The sequence below is a fragment of a genome, unplaced genomic scaffold, assembly GCF_019419815.1.
Source record: "Pyrus x bretschneideri cultivar Hongxiangsu unplaced genomic scaffold, Pyrus_bretschneideri_v1 Contig8, whole genome shotgun sequence".
NCBI lineage: Eukaryota > Viridiplantae > Streptophyta > Magnoliopsida > Rosales > Rosaceae > Pyrus > Pyrus x bretschneideri.
This window is the reverse complement of record NW_025999820.1, coordinates 526,031-539,443: the sequence shown is the minus strand read 5'-3', so window position 1 is coordinate 539,443 and position 13,413 is coordinate 526,031. Positions and strand designations below refer to the sequence as shown.

General features: G+C 37.1%; 1 long non-coding RNA gene across 1 annotated transcript; it reads left to right on the top strand.

Moving 5' to 3' along the window:
- Positions 1–11,076: 11,076 nt before the first annotated feature.
- Positions 11,077–12,022, top strand: LOC125473211. The gene is made up of 2 exons (XR_007255076.1): positions 11,077–11,315; positions 11,452–12,022. It is a non-coding gene; the product is annotated as an uncharacterized LOC125473211 (long non-coding RNA).
- Positions 12,023–13,413: the final 1,391 nt, after the last annotated feature.

Sequence of the window (13,413 nt, the reverse complement as noted above, 5' to 3'; positions counted from 1 at the left end):
TTTATTATGAAGAATATTTTCATAACAACTGATTTTGAATGGCATAAAATTCTTACTCACAGTCAATTCATTGAATATGTCAAATTCAAGGTAAACATAGACCAATCATTTGTTCAATTCTTTTTATTCATCTATAATAGCTGTTTCCATGGAATATTCCATCATGGTTATTCTCCACATCAAATTTCCAATAATTCAATTAACAGTTCATTCAACCCTAATCATCATTGCCCTTTGTTTAATTGTCCTCAGAGAGAGAGAGAAAAAAAAAAGGAATCCTTGAAGGGAAGGGATTTCCTTTTTTTTTTTTTCAAAAATGAGGAGTAGGTGTGGGTAGGGGTGGGCACGGACCGGGTTGGGCCGAGTAATGGAATTTCTAAAATTGGAACCGAACATAACCCGGCCCGTTTGAAACAGGCTGGGTCCATAGTTCCAATTACATTTTTTTTCAAAAACATATTTGGGTCTTCAAGTTTTTTATTAGAACAGGTTTGGCCCATTTGAAGACAACAACTTCATTCAAGCAGTTTTCCCATTCTTATCATCCAACAACATTTAAAGTGTAAAATACGTAGACAACCATTCCCAATCATCAAATTATAACTGCAAATCATAAAGCGTAGCAATTTAAAGCATATGGAATTTGGTAAGAAACCCAATGAACATGAATAAGTTCAATATTAGTCTATTTCATCTTACAAGTCCAGAAAGATCCTTTACAACATGAATTTCCAAAGCTAAACTAAAATCAAAACCCAACCAAAACCAATTAAATCCAAAAGATTTAGAAATTACATCCCCAAATTCAGTAACCCATAAATTTCAAAAATCCTAATTCAAAAGTCCTAAATCCCTAAATTTAGAGATAATTCAAAAACCCTAATTTAGAAATTACCTTAATGTAAGAGAAGATGATATGATATTTCGAATCACAGGATGTTGGTGGTGTTCTTGACAATGGTGACGAGTGGTCGCGTTTAGGAGGAGGTCATGGTGATGGTGGTGTTCACAATAGGACTCAACTTGAGTGGGAAATGGGGGCGACAACTCTGATCCGGGAGCAGATGGTGTAGGGGAAGCGCCGATGTACATCGTTGTGGCTTCAAAGAGAGGATGAGTGAGCGATGGAGAAGGCGTTGAGGAAGTGGTGGGAGGTGAAATGATGGCGAGACGCCCTGCGGGGAGAAGAAACCAAGGTTTTAGAGACGACGGAGGTGGAAGATGAGGAGAAAAATCAAGCCCTAGAATCTATGAGGAGGCAACTTGGAAGTTGAGAGAGGATGACTCCTAGAAAAATAGACTTCCAGACTTTGACAAAGGAGGCGAGAGTCAGTGATAAAGAGGTGGAGATAAGATATGTGGTAGAAATGAATGGTGAAGATTTAATCTCCATATAATGGATGGTGGAAACGGTCTAGCTCAAGTACCCTTTTTTCAAAAATTTGGACTTGCCCCGCCAATTTACACAGACCCACCCCGTTTTGAGTTTACAAAACTTGGACCCACCCCGTGGGCCCTAGACCTGTTTGCCCTAGACCTGTTTGCCCACCCCTAGTTGTGGGGCCATATCATATTGAACTTCAATAATCCGAACCGTCTGTTTTTTAAGTTGCACCTCATAGATCATCCTTGCAAAAATTTAGCCAAATCGGAAGTATTTAAGACATCTAATTGAGGTCAAAGAAATTAAAGAACACTTTATTTTATAAGAAACAATGAAATTTCATCGTGATAACTAAATAGGCAAATGGTTTCAGATTGAATTAAATTTTTGCAAGGATGATATATGAATCGAGACTTACAAAACATACGTTTGGATCGTTGAAATTCGATGTGAAATGGGTCCCACAGCTTAATCCCTAGTTTTACAAAATGGGGATCCCTTTACACACACATATATACTTTTTTTTCTTTTCTTTCTTCTCTCTTCTCTCATTCGTCTAGCTCTTCTCTCATTCCTCTCGCTCGTCTCTCCTGATACTCACTTGGATACATAGTAGTGACTAGGGACGACTTCAATGATTCTAGCAACGGCCGACCTCAAGGTTAGTCTTAAACGACTCCACATCACCTCATTTTCCTTCTACACCTATTACATATCAAGATTTGCTTCAAATTTGTGATTTTCAGTACAAACCCTAACTTCTTTTTTTTTGGCGAATTTAGAGAGAACCAGCGAGCTCAATTCTGGACATATTCTAGTAATATAATTGGTAATTGCCACCGTTATTTCTTTTAAAATTCACTATAAATTCACAAGACCTATTTCATAAAGTACTACAAACTCGTAATCACTTGAACTCTCATCTTGTACTCTAAACATAATTAAAATAAAAAAACTGAAATTCTCAATACAAGTATAGTGTTTATGTGTAAATAGACATTTATTGATACATAATAAATTTACTTATATCCGCCTAGGCATGGGCATATAGGTGCTAAGCCTTAGCCAGCCGCCCAATATTTTGATTAGGACCACCCAATATAAAAATATTGGATCTGCCATTGACCACGCAGAGAGAAGGGCAAAGGTAGTGTCATCTCTCTCTCTCTCTCTCTCTCTCTCTCTCATCAATTTCAAAGCTGTAAACATGTCTTTTTTATTTTAATTTTTTGTTCAATTTTACTATTTTGTAATTTTGGAACTTCATGTGTATTGTTCTACTGTTTTGCAATTTGCGATTTTTGTGTGTATTGTAGAGTTTGATTTTTTTTTTTTGAGAGGTGATTAATTGTTTTGATGTGGGTAAATTATATAACCTAACAGAATTCTTCTTATTGTCACACATTGTTAGAGAGAGAGGAGATCACGTTGTCGTTAGCGAGATTAGTTAATGGAGGTGAAGGAGATGAAGAATGATGAGGCAATGATGAAACCTTCAGTAAATCTTCAAGTCCTTCATGTTCAAGTTGAGGTGGCCTTTCGCGCATGGTCTGCTTGACTGTACTCTGCAATACCTCATCTTTAAACGTCGTCGCTAACCTTCCAAACGATCCTCAATTCGAGTGGATTACAAAAAATTATCAAGATTCAAACTTCCTAACTAAATGATTTTTAATATAAGTCACTTATATTTATAATAACTATTTAAATATGAGAATTGTTATTGGCACTCTAAAATTCTCATTCTACACTCCAAACTTTCTATATTTAAAAAGAAAAGTACACTTACAAGGAGTGTAGAATAAAATTTTTGGAGTGCCAATAACACTTCCCTTAAATATATAGAAGTTACTATTTATATTATCATTGCAGTCCATCTTTCATGTTACTAAATTGGTTCTTGTTAGCATCTTCATATCTTTCTTTTTTGTTGGTTGTTTTTTGAAAGCAGTCAAATTTTCAATTTTAGTGTGGAGATTTTGAGTGGTGGAGGAGAGACCTTTTTGAGATTAGGATGTTGTTTCATTAGAATTCGTTCTAATTTGTTATGTTTTGGGAAAGACAATGATTTGTCAACCATTACTTATTGGTTTCAAATTTGGGTGTTCGAAAGACTTAGTAATTTGGTTTAGTTTGTTTAGCTTTTTTCTTAGGTATTATTATAAGTATGGATACAAATTTAGACTGTTTGGGATGTTCTGCTGATGCGATATTGTGAAATTGTTTCTGGGGTTCTCTTAAATCTTTGGTAATTTCTGAAATTTCATGTTTTAGGTAGTTTGTGTTCTTTTATAATGTCCCTAAGTTTGTGTCCTTGAAATAAAGTTACTTTGGATGTGCACTAGCACTACGTCGTCTACGAAGTTAAACATGCTTAATATAAAAACAAAATAACTACGAAGTTAAACATGCTTAATATAAAAACAAAATAAAATGGCACCTTCAACTTATCTTACCCCAATTCCCATGGCAGGTGGAATTCCAAGGAGTTCTGGAAGGGAGAGATTGTCAAGAAAGTTTGTTGCAAATAAGTGAAAAGATAGACAGGCTTACGGAACTTTACATGAGGTGGGTTTTGCTTCTTTGTTTCTTTATTACTTTGGAAACATATGAAAAGAAAAAGGATGAAATAAATTTTTCATCTTGTTGGGGGACTTTTAGGTCGAAGTAGACTTAGACTTTGACGTCCTCTTGTCTTCCTCGGTTCAGCTTGGATCCAAGTCACGGAATATCTTGAAAGAATTAGCATGTCTTAGGAAATATCCTGTTTGGATCAATGACTCAAAGTTTGAAGGAAAATTTGTACCTAAGTTCATTAAGCAATATAATACATGCATTTAACGATTAGGTGGTGGAAGCATGTTTCTATGCACTTTAAAACAAAACTTAAACCATGAAATTCAAAGCCTAGGAGTTGTGGTGAACCAAGACTCAACTCAAATCTTAAAGAAAGGAGTTGAGAAACTTTTATATCTTTGAAGAACCTCTTTGCTTAGCAAAGGATATTCACTCATGTGAGGGCCTTCTGTCATTTGTCTCATTGCTCCTTGGCTCCATGCATGTGGATGGAGGAACTTTGCTTCTTGGCTTCATGACTTCTTGGATATGGATGGAGGAATGGGTTCTCCAAAAGTCCCCAAAGTTGAAGACCTCTAAGTTCTGACACCAAGGATGGGTGAGGAAGAAGGTGAGTGACCATGGAAGAACAAAATGCTAGCAATGTTCTCCCATGGTGGCCGGCTGCTCTAGAGAGAAGAGAGAGAGAGAGAGAGAGAGAGTTATTCTTTCTTTTCTACCTTATAATGCACTAATGAGGATGGAGCAAAAATACCTCTTCTATGCTTTCAACTTTTGTGTGCATATTGGACCAAAATGGCATTCATCTCTCTCTATAGCTAGTTTTTCCAAAGCCTTAGGGCTGTTTTGGGCTTTTTGAATTTTGGTTGTTAAGTTGTCATACAACTTAAGTTAATGGGCTTGATGATTCGAAGCTCATTGGGCTTTAAGGCCCAACACTAACTCAAGGTTTAAAACAAACTTATTTGTTTGATTAATTAACATATTAATTAATCCTTGTCATAAACATTTAAACTATTTAATTGTCCTTACTAATCTCCTTTTAGATCCTTAAAACATTACCTTACACGGCGTGCGATCCATTAGGTTCCTTTTAGCGAGGCAGTGGACGATTAGAACTCTTCAAATCAATTATGAATTGAAACTTACTTTCAATTCTCCTTTTAGCGATTATACATCTTCAGGACTTCCACAAGCCATGAGTGACAACTAGCAGTATGTCATGGCTACCTAAGCTAATCAAAAGAGGTTGGAGAACCTATTTAGTTTGGGATTACAAATGCAATATGGTATTTCTCTAATACAATACTCTTGATCACGTTGTTTAGTTTGATAGTTTATTCATGTATACTATCCAATGTGATTCTCTTACTTATATGATACCTTGAATGTGATTTGGACTGACTTCCTAAATCTCATGCATACTCTGGCCAGAGATTCTTAATCATATCATAGAGTATTCTCCCTCAACGGTTTGAATGTTAGAGATCCATAGTTGTGCATTCACCTGCCTCTATAGCTAAGTGGCTTAACCCCAACTATGTTGTGGACACCTTCTAATGAAGTGCCTTTGACACAGTAAAAAATCGAAAACCTAACCACAAGACAACTATAATGCCTCAGGTCAAATGACCACTTTGTATTATCCCAACCTTGAGTTCTCATGTGACATGAGTATGAGAACTCCTTGTTGATCGCATTCAGTAGACTCATTCTCTATTGAGAAGTACATGTTTGTCTTGGTGCTAGTCACACCAATCACTCTTTCTGAAAGAAGACATAGCACATATTGATCTTAACAGACTATCAATGCCCAACTGGCAATCCTATGATCAGGAACGTTTAGGATATGTGTACGAAAGAGAATAGTCTCGTGAATCTAACTTCTTTAGACCACATTCTTTCAATTACATATTCCTTGGACTTATTGTTCAAGCATATAACGTTTATATGAGATGGCTTTAAACAATAATCTTTACCCTTATATTAAACTAGATTAGTTTAACATGTGAAATGTCTGTAAAGTATCATCATATGATTGGTTTTAGGACACATTTCCAACAAACCCTAAACCCTAAACCCTAGGACACATTCTTTCAATTACATATTCCTTGGACTTATTGTTCAAGCATATAACGTTTATATGAGATGGCTTTAAACAATAATCTTTACCCTTATATTAAACTAGATTAGTTTAACATGTGAAATGTCTGTAAAGTATCATCATATGATTGGTTTTAGGACATATTTCCAACAAAGATAGTATGATTAAGCAAATAATGTGAAAATGTGAACTAGAGTTTTGGCATAAAGCTATCACTCCCAGATACTAGTATGTGTCCAATATCAGAAATCATACTACCTGAATACTGGTTGACAATTCCAGGATATCGGATAATATCGTCAATTGGTAACGCCATTATAGGCTAATTACATATTAGACCCTGCTCGAGTGGATGGTTTAAGAGGATTGGTAAAAAAACTAATATTATGAGGTGGTTTCATTGATTCTAAGGAAAATTACTTACTGTTTCTAGGATTTCTACTACCCCAAGGTATTGTTATTCATACTCTCGTGCCTATACCCATCGGATGGATGAGTACAACATTGAAAGCAAATATGGAAACTAATGTTGGTTGAAAGTTCTAAGATCAGAAAAAAAACTTGCTAATAACCTATTTTAGAAAGGACTTAAGCGTAAGTCGATCTTCCTCCTGAAGATCCGAGGTTATAACCAATGTGCTTGAGAAGATTAGTGCTATCGGGGACCAAAAGTGATTGTCCCATATGTTCTTCCGTCAAGTGCTACCACTTTAGTACCACATTGTTGTTCAAGAAACTTCCAGAGATTTCGACAAAAGTAAAGCTTTGTAGAGTTCTGATAAATGGTATACAATGGGTACTGCCAAGGAATCAAAGCTATTTTTGGTTTCCTACCTCAAAATGTTTGATAATGATAGTGGGAGAATAGTGATGGGATTTTGATTGACAATGCTCTGGAGATACACCACTACTGATACATTAGCCTTACCTCAAGGCCACAAACTCGTCTCCTAACAGAGATTTTCCTTGGCAGGAAGGCTCTTTGTTTAAAGTTTGGAGGCGGTCACCAAAACGATGTTCTAGAATATCAATTAGTCGTCTAGGTTACGCAAACTTAGAAAAGTTAACACATTTTTTGTATTCGACGAGGTGACAAGATTTGAAAATTAGGCTCAAAGACCAAGAATGTTTACATCACGCGTGTGATGAACGCAATACTGCCCAAACTTATGCCCTGATACCAAACTGACACACCCTGACACGGGATGTCTACTCGGACTCCGAATCGAGCTGTGTTGGTCGACACCTGGAAGGTGATGAAGCCATAAAGTGTAGTGATGTGGAAATTGTGAATAAATTTAAACCTAAAAGTGCCTAAATACAAAAGTGCGCGGTGAGCAGGAATGAACTCATTTCACACGTGATGACAACGAATAAATACAGTACAGTAAAACAGGGTGAGAATTATACCATCGATGGTAATCCTCTACACCAAGATTCGCCAATAATTTTCGTCGGTACAAAAACTATGCTACTAGAACCTGGAGGGGCGAAAAACAAAGATAAGTAGGCCTAAAAATAAAGTTTTAATAAAAACATTTGGAAAATGTTATAACCCCTTACTATTAAACCTGTATAGTTTCCAAAATATCATACTACGTATAAGTATGAAAACCAAATGAATAAAAGCATTGACAACAAAAGCATGCCATGTCACAATATCTCAACAAATATAAATGTAAGGCAGGTGTGAATAAATCAACTAGCGTGTCAGTTAGAGTCACCTAATGTAACATGTACGACTGAACCTATTGCTCATCAGTCATATACCAACACACGAGTCCGAGTCACCTAATGTGACCTGTACGATAGGCTAGGTGTAATAATAAACGCTCTAGTGCTACGATCACGTAAAGCTGGCGCTATGCGTGGGTAACCTACATGTCGAAACTGCCTAATGCAGTCTATATGACAGGCTAGCACCTATTTAGATCCAAGGCGAGCGTACGGTGAGGGAGGTGAACATACACGTGAAGGTTGTGCCCTGGCCCTGGGCGGGAGCACTAACACCGGGTGTAGCAATGATGAGCACTATATGAACATATGCATGCCAAATTGATTCAACCATTTCAATCCACCATATAACCTTACCTGGACTTACCTACGCGACCCGCGTTCACCTTAACATTTCAAAGCATTCACAACAATTATATGCAGGTAATATGCATATGGATATGCCATGATGCAAACTAAAACTCAACCATATCATAGTATTTACAAAAAAAAAAAAGTGTATATATATATATATAAGACATGGCATAAAATGCGTAAATCAATTTAAAAGCATTTGTGGAAACTATCAATCGTATATATACTATAAAAAGGAAAAGACCCACTCACCTGGAGTCTGCGCTACAACTCCCTAGCACGAATATCAAGGCGTGCCTAGAACAATTATCCAATCACGTCGCAAAATTCTTCGAGATAGAACACGTAACTTACATAAAATAAATCCCCCAATGACGTTTTAGAATGATTTGTAACCCATTGACCAAAAGTCAACCATCAATCAATGGTCGACGGTAGGGTCTACAACCCTACGTAACTTGATCTGGAAGATCCGCTCCTTAGATTTCTGATCCGTAACTTCCAGAGATTCACATTATTCTTCTAGAACAACATCCTAAAGTTTTAGAAGGATCCAACGATCAAATCTCCGCCAATTGCAAATTCAAGTGGCAGTCAACGTTTTATTTTACAAACTTACAAATCCAACTCGGGAAGATCCATACGCCAAATTCCTGATCCATAAGTTCCTAAGTCCTCAAATATTACAAATAATAACCTAGTAAAGTTTAGTGACGATCCAACGATCGGGTTGTCGATTCTTATAATGACCAAATAACGAACCTTAGCGAAATTATACCCAAACAATGGAATTTCGTTAATCGGACATCACATATAGAATTGGGGTATCAGGTTTAGCCTAGGAAGGTTAGGGGTGTCTCGGCCCAATAGCTGCCACCACGCGCCGCCGCGCATGGCGGTCGGCCGTCCCGACTCGCAGGAAAATTCTACTATTTCTAAAAATTCTCAAATTTTACAGGAATGAAGATCTCAATGAGTAGAGCAAGTTTCATACCTGTGGCCAAGTCCAATTTGGCCGAGAAAAGCTTCAAATCGCCAAGAACCCGCCAGAACCCTAGAATTTGGGTGTTCTTCAATTCGATCGATCTGCAACACCACCGCATCACCCCTAAACCGTTTGGGCTTTGTTCCTGACCTCTAGAGAAGTGTTTTGGTGGTGTTGATTGAAGGTAAGTGTTTTAGAAATAGGTATGGATCGCCGCTTAGTACCCATGAAGCCGTGCATCGGCCTTCATGAAATTGGAACCAAAACTCTCTGTTTTTGGGCTGAGATGGTGGATGGGAAGCCACATGAGTGATTTGCATGTGATGGATGGTGGTGATCAACAAGAAAAATAGAGGAAATTCACTGGATTTGGGTCGGGTGGTGCGCGGGTGTAAGGACCGACAGGAAGGCTGGAGCTTCCCTTTTTTTTTTCTTTTTTTCTTTTTTTTTCTTCCTGATTTCTGATTGGTCCTTACCCTTTAATTTGATTGTTCCCTTATACTTTGCTTAAAACTAATTGGGCTTCTTTCCCACAAGGTGGGAATTCAAATAATTTATAATCTAAAATGTAAGTAACCAATTTCAAATGTCCGAAACTATACTGCTATAATCTAGACTCGCAAACGGCTTTTGCATATGCGTTCGTACCATTGAGTACTATGCAAATACGCCAAAAGAATAAGTCATATGTTTCTCTAGACGATAGTCAACGGAAGTCAAAATCCTTGCCTCTAGGGAGTTTTCGTCAATCACACTTTTAAAATTAATAAAAATGTAAAATTAGGGACGGGTTGTCATACGCTCACGCACATGCAAGACGCTTTTTTCAATAGAGGGTTTTTATTCAGTTATGGTTTTTTACCAGTTTATCCTCATTTTTAAAAATTTTTTGGTCTTGATTGTGAAGTAAGTATATAGGGACATTTTCAAAATTTTGAATTGCTTTACCATTTTGGGCTCTCACTTTACATATATAGATTTTGTTGGTTTTGATTGTGAAAGAACTAAAGGGCCATTTTCGGCATTTTGGAATGCTGCACCGTTTTGGGGCTCTTATTTTTTATATACATAAATAAATAAAAATTCAAAAAAGAAAAAAAAAATTGGAATGATCTTTTACTCCTGCATGTGGATGGAATTTTGACAAATTTGTTTTGGGCTACCATTGACAATGAACTCCACTATAAGAATTAAGGGCGTGTTTATTTGCCCTCCTTAAGTTTCCTTGGAGGGGATTGGCTTAGTTAAGCCTACTAATACGTGTTTGGTAATAGCACGAACTAATTTAAATGGAATTAAGTAGGACTCGGTCCGACTAAAAGCATCACTAAGTCGCCTTAGCCAGACCCATCAAAATGCATGGGATTACTAATCCCGTCTCCAACATTGTTGGCACGTCTTTGTCGTTTGCAACTTCAACACCCTCACCCATGCCCAGATCTGAAACCCACCCCCACCCTCCGCTTAAATCTCAAAATCCAACCCAAAAATTCAAAACAAAAACAACAAAACTCCTAGATGCACCTGTAGACGAATCCTCCACACAAATTCAAAACAAAGAAATGACGGCACCGTTTTGAAACGAAAATAATTCTATAAAAACGTGAAATGGAGGAAAATAGATGAAGGGAAGAAAAAGAGAAAACGATAGATGATTCTAGAAAAAGAGGTGAGGGAGATAGTGGGCGGAAGAAAAGAAGTATAGAGTAGATGATTCTAGAAAAAATAAAAAGATAAATTAATAATAAAATATTAATAAATATGGATTAAATAATATAATTTATGAGTTTGCAAGTTATTATGTTCTTAATCTGACGTTATACTAAAAAACTTTACTAATACAATTCTGCTTAGTTTAAGCCAAATTACTCCCTAACAATAATCGAGTTCAAAATAATTCGACTTAACAAAAGCACCTTAACTGTTTTTTCATAAAAGTAGTGTCACACTAAGATCGCGAAAATATTTGGCCTAATGTATTAACCCTTTCCCCGTAAAGCCGCCGCAGGGGCGCGGAGAAGACAGGGAGTGAACGCTGAACTGCTCAAGGTAGCGATCGAGATCGAGATCTCTCTTTTTGGCTGCTGTCGGCGACAGTAGCCGGTCACCAAGACCAGCGACACAGATCGCAAATCGTCTCCGTTTGGTATCGTGCGATCGGGAACGCGGGTCGCAAGGTAAGTCCACGAAACTGTAACCCTGATATTTGCACTCCATTTTTCATCTTCTGCATCTACCTAGGTACACTAAATTTTGATCATGGTATATTGGAATCTTCTTGTTTGGTCGTCTAATTTAGTACTTTGATTATAGTAGGGTAGGCACTTTGAAATTGATCAAGTATTACTTCATGAAGCCACAACCTAAAGGACGATCTTCTGACAGTACCGATCAATCCATTAGGCAGCACGAGGCTGGTTCCTGCTACGACTTTACCAAGATATCTGAGGCTCTACATTTAGCACACAACTCCCTCGACAATGAGGTAGTTTATCATTGCAGCAACTCCATTGTTATGGAGAATGAGAGTGCGTCGCGTTCTTACGACTTCGGAGAGATGTCCGAGGCGCTGTCTAATTGCGAAGATGAGGACAGAAACTCTCTTGCGTTTCGTCAAGCGCTCCTCATCAAGCTTGGAAGGCCATCTTTCTTAAAGACTAGGGAAAAGATGATCAGATCAGAGCCTCTCAAGGTAAGGAAAGTAAAGCTTGTCAATGTGAAGACAGGAACAGGAAAAGTACCAACTTTGTACAACATAGCCTTGAGATCATTGAGAAAGCGTAGCTAATATATTTAGTTATTTTTGGAATTTATCCTACATTGGAAAGTGCTCTTGACGATATCGTTCCTCTTACTATATAGTTTAACATGTCAAATTCTTATTGACTTTTGACAAGATTAACAATCTAATAACATGACGTTCCATTCTCGTATTATGGTTAAGTAATGTTTTCAAACTATCTAAATCCCTTTTACTCTATTTTTCTTTTACTAAACACTTTGACGTGTGAGACACTTGTTATCTTTTGATCATAGGGCCAGTTTGATAACATAATATTTCATACTCATATTGACAATCGGATAACTAAATGATGAATTATAATTATGTCTATTATTTGTCACAATCCTATCGGCTTACAGTTCTAACTTTCCATGGGATAATAAGAAATAGGTTTCAGATCTTGTGGACTGCCGGAGATTGGGGTTAGACTTTGTCTGGTATCTCTAAACATTTATGAACATAAACTCTAGCTTTCAGGTTAATGTTTACTTTTGCATGGGATAACAACATCTGTACATCTTCCCTGATTTTGTCTCTATCTGTGTCCGTGATGACACTACAAAAATAGATATCCGGGCACCTTGTGTGTGCAATTTATATGTTTAGGGTTTTGGTTTGGCTACAACTTGCAACTTTTGTATTATCTCGTTTTGGTTATCATATATGCATGCATGTATACTTCGATGTCCTGTACTGTCCTTCTGTTTGTTTTGCCTCACATTTGTGTAGGCCCCTCTAAATCTTACAAATGCAGTTATGCAATAATTTTTTTGTATTTTTCCACTCTTACCTGACTGATCTGAGCTGCTCTCAGGGTGTGCATAAAACTCACCTTTGGGTTAAATATTAGCCATGGTTAAAGAATTCAGATCTTCTCTAGATCTTGCAATCTGGAGACGACAAATAGAGAAATTCGTATCGTTCAAGAGAGGGAGAGAGAGAGAAAGAGAGATCCGAACCCTTGGTCTGTATGAGGTGAGGATTTTAAATGAGTGGTCTGAATTTCTTGGTCGTCAACTCTAGACTTCAAGATCTTCCGGATCTCGATTCATGGTTAAAATCTTATGATGAACTTAGTTTTGATCTCTTTGGTTTGGTTGCTTTGCAATGAAGGAAAAAAATTCCTATGATTGGGTGAATGTTAATTGGTGAACTGAGTACATTACATCTTTTGGGAGAATGTTAATTGGTTCTCCTTTGGGATTTACATAGATTTTTCTTTTTCTTCCAGGGGTTCAAGTTGTATGGATGACTCTCAAATTACAGACGGTCCTTCATGCTTGTGTATGTCATCTGTCCCTCACGTTTCAAATCGATCAATGTAGTCGCATTGATCATCATTTTCAACAAGGTTTTTGTCACAAAGTTGTCGCTAGAACATATACTTAAGCTTACAGTTATAGTCTAACAAATTAATCGTGAAATGTCTTTCTTTGGTCACGATAAAAATGTCTTCTTTCCACCAACATAAAATATTCTCCCATGTTAAAAAA